The 4,210-nt window shown below is 38.8% G+C and overlaps 1 long non-coding RNA gene across 1 annotated transcript; it reads right to left on the bottom strand.

The window, feature by feature from the left end:
- Positions 1–1,982: 1,982 nt before the first annotated feature.
- LOC124461702 lies at positions 1,983–3,610 on the bottom strand. Its single transcript, XR_006955214.1, has 4 exons — positions 3,254–3,610; positions 3,056–3,148; positions 2,376–2,991; positions 1,983–2,303 (listed from the first exon to the last, which is right to left on the bottom strand). It is a non-coding gene; the product is annotated as an uncharacterized LOC124461702 (long non-coding RNA).
- Between the last annotated feature and the right edge of the window lie 600 nt (positions 3,611–4,210).

Raw genomic sequence — 4,210 nt, 5'->3', positions numbered from 1 at the left:
GTGAGGTAAAGTTGTTTATTTTATATTTTTCTCTGATTAAACATTTTCCTCTTGACATATTCAGATTTTTTATGAAGATATACAGGAAATATGTTTTCTAGCTATAATTCATCTTGCAACTATAAATTTCTTTTTTACTTTTAATAAAAAAAAGGAGAACAAATCTTTCTTTACCTAGTCTAACATCGCAGACACATAAAATAATTTGTTTATGATCCTTAAATTAAATAAATGACATTTTAATAAGAAGATTTATAGTGTTTGTTTTTAACATTGTGAAGAATATAGAATGTGTTTTGTGATTTTCTGGTTAATCTTTGTTATTTTATAATTAGTTACTAGAAACTAATTGAAAGAAACTATTGTGCTTATTATTTTCAAATTATATTATTTAGCGGTGAGGAGTGTTTTCCACTTTCCAAACTCCTACGTGAAAGACTTGTTAATGGTGTGATTGTTTAAAATGTTAATCAGAGGTCAAGTAAGCATAATTTATTTAATTTGTATGGTGACCTACAACAAAGTGATTTAAATCTAACTAACATTGGGAAGAAAACTAATCAAACAAAAATCTCATTAAAACATGTCTTTGCATTCTTAAAACAATTAGTTCTTTTCCATTAGTTTCATTCTAAAACTGAGTTTTTTATACTTGTCTTTCTTAGATCTCGTTCGAGCCCACTCGTCCAGGTGGGCATCTGGCTAAAAACTTTGGAGCTTCTTTTATGCAAAAGTTTATATTTTCAGAGTCTTGGTATAGTCCTGTAAGAATTCAAAAAGTAATACTTTACTTTCAAAGAAGGCTCTTTAGCCGAGCAAACGAATCGCAAGTATGTATTAATAGTTTTCCGTTTTAATATATAAATTAATTTTTAAACCCCAATCCAAGACTAAATAGTTGTTTTTTTAGATTTTTATCCCTGGAGTAGGGATAAAAAGAATCGCTTAAAAAAATTCCTTAAAAAAATTGTAAAGAATGAAATTAATATTAGAAACATTAACAGAAAAATTATATTGATCTCGTAATATTAGGTTTAGTACATTTTACAAACAAAATCTCACTTTAATCGGTCGCTTTTGGAATGACTCTCTAGCTCAGCTGACCGATGTCAGCTGGAGCGATCTCCAGCAGACGAGCTGCCTTTAATTATACCCGACTTAGATGCTGCTTTTACTAGATATGTCGCCTCTTCTGCTGCTAATACCCGTTTTGATGCCCCTACTGCTGCTAATACTCGCTTTGACGCCTCTACTGCTTCTGCTACTACTCGGTTATATGCCCCAACTACTGCTGCCACTGCTTGTTCTTATGCCCCCTCTGCAACTGCTGCTAATACTCGCTTTGACGCCTCTACTGCTTCTGCTACTACTCGGTTATATGCCCCAACTACTGCTGCCACTGCTTGCTCTCAGGCCCCCACTGCTGCTGCTGCTGCTAATACTGGCTTTGACGCCTCTACTGCAGCTGCTACTACTCGGTTGTATGCCCCAACTACTGCTTCTACTGCTTGTTCTGTTGCCCTTACTGCTGGTGCTGCTCCTACTCGCTTCGACGTCTCGGCTGCTGCTGACCCAAACAAGGACCCAAATTTAAAGGAACCTGAAAAATGGGAAAAAATCACTAGCAAAAGAGAAAAATTGTTAAATAAACCATCTTCTATTTATCTAAGACATGTTTCTTCAATTCAATTTTTATCATCCACTCCTTTGGGTTTTTTGGGGGAAAACAGCTCATTTTTTTCCAGGACCCAGCACTGTCCGGCTCACCTTCGCCGACAAGGATACCTATTTCAAAACTAGAGAATACCTGAAAAGTAACAACTATGAAATGTATACTCACCAACCTAAAGAGGACCGTGGATTCAGAATTGTTTTTAAAAATCTTCATCACAGCACACCGTGTGATGAAATTAGAAATGTCTTAGGTAATCTAGGCTACAAAGTTAGATTCGTTAAATGCTTGAGGAGCTACAGGACAAATAAACCGATGAATATATTTGAAATAGAACTTGAACCCAGATTAGACAATTTTAACAACAATATCCTTAGCTTAAAATATTTTGGCGTTCAATCCATTAAAGTTGAACTCCAGAGAAGCAAAGTGGAGTTCCGCAGTGCCACAGATGCCAAGGATTAAACCACACCAGGAACTACTGCAGCTATGATCCAAAATGCCTCAAATTATGCAAATCTGGCAATGAGACTAAAGACTGCAGTCTTGAACGAATCTCAAATCCAGCATTGGACAGCATGTGGCCAGCTGGAAGGGATGTCCGTTCTACAAGGCTGAGCTGAGAAAATTCCTGGAAGAAAAAAGAAGATTAGCAAACAAGGTCACTCCACAAAGCAATATGGGCCCAATGAGCCATACTAACCCGTTCAGAAGTCCATATCCCACGGAGCTGCGATCTGCAAGGCGACAGGAATACCTAAATCCGTTCCTAAAAAAGCAAACAAAATCACAAATTACTAAACAAATTAGCTTTGCTGATAAACTCAAAGGAAATCATAACTTATCTGTGTCAAGAAGCCCAACAAGTATTCCAAAACTGCCCATAACTCTAGCCAGAAAGCAGACAATTCTGTGCGTCGTCCTCCTCCCCTATTCCTGTTAGAAGGCCAAAGAACGCTCCACCAGCTGGCCAATCGCCTAGCCTCAAGAGAAACCGTAGTCCCAGCCAGGAAAAAAGCGTGAAACCGGCTCGTCGATCGCTTTTTCTCACTCCAGTTAAGCAAATCCAAAAGCAGGCCAAGGAAATGGGCCGCATCAGCTGGTAGTAAAGGCGGACGTACACAGGAAATGCCAATCGCCAACTCCTGTTAAGTCGCACCAGCCTCCAATGGAAGCTCTCAAATATCCAGACTCTTCCTACCGTTCGACGGAAATGTGCCCGCTGCCCTCAAAGCGGCAGAGAATATGGGGAGAGAGCTCCAAAAGCAAATAGAGGCCCTTACTAGGTTTATCAACAATGCTGGACTTAAACCCAGTCGCTAAAATTCAGAATAAATAAATTAATTAATATACAGCTTTTTTTCATTGCCTTAAGTTATTTACCTTGTTACAATGACCAGCTCAAATCACCTGTTAATCGCATACTGCAACGCTGCAGGAGTCTCTAACAAATTGCAGGAGATAGAAATGTTTATGCTGCAATACTCCGTTGATATAATGATAATTCATGAAACACGCATCGAAAAAAGAAACAAAACTCCAGGTAATAACAAGCTAAACATCAGCGGATATCTCACTTACCTTGCCTGCCACCCCTCTGGCAGAAAAAAGGGCGGTGCAGCTATCATTATACGGAGCTGCATCCAACAAATGGCCATTCCTACAATCGAAAATGATCTTCATCAATGCGTACCAATTTCTATCAAGCTAAATGACAGCAAACACATCAAGATAGCAGGGATTTACTGTCACCCTGTATTAGAATGGTCTCAAACGGACTTCAAAGATCTTTTTATTAATATCCGCTCCTCCTCCCGGGGTCCAAAGTTTTTTTTTGCCGGCGATTTCAACGCCAAGCATGTGGGGTGGTGGTGGGGTAACATGCGCTCCTGCAAGCGTGGTAAAGCTCTAATCGATGCAGTTCATGCTGATAAGAGGCTGGAGATTTTGGCGAAGGTAGCGCTACTCATTTCCACACAGAGCAAAAATCATATGCATTGACATTGCATCTATCGGACTACACAAAGACAGATTATTAACTTATTCGTTACCTGAACTTTCCTCGGACCATGTCCCGGTGCTCATAAATCTGGCTTATGATAGATATCCCTCTTTACAACCTGACAGAAGACGCCTTCTGCCAGTAGGATCGAACATCAAGAGGTTCCAATCGGTGTTGAGCAGCTCACTACATTTAAATATAGAAATTAAAAGCGGACCAGACATTGACGACGCTATATCCATTCTCACCAATAACATCTATCACGCGGCTGCATTGGCAACCCTTCCTTTGAAAAGAAACTTGCCAAACACATACAAAATAGGAGGAATAGTGCCTGTTAACAGAAAAATGATGAAACTCCTGAAAATAAAAAAGAAAAACAAACTGGATTATATGAACACACGTTGTACTAAAATAAAAAGATACTTAAACAAACAACAAAGCTCCTAATAAAGAAAATGCTAAAGCCAAGGAAAGACATACGAATAAACAGTTAAAGGCTATTGACTCAAACGATCGCTACGCTGCAAAACTTT

Source organism: Drosophila willistoni, unplaced genomic scaffold, assembly GCF_018902025.1.
Source record: "Drosophila willistoni isolate 14030-0811.24 unplaced genomic scaffold, UCI_dwil_1.1 Seg606, whole genome shotgun sequence".
In the NCBI taxonomy this organism is placed as follows: Eukaryota; Metazoa; Arthropoda; class Insecta; order Diptera; family Drosophilidae; genus Drosophila; species Drosophila willistoni.
The sequence above is the reverse complement of the archived record's forward strand: the minus strand, read 5'-3'. Positions and strand labels throughout refer to the sequence as shown.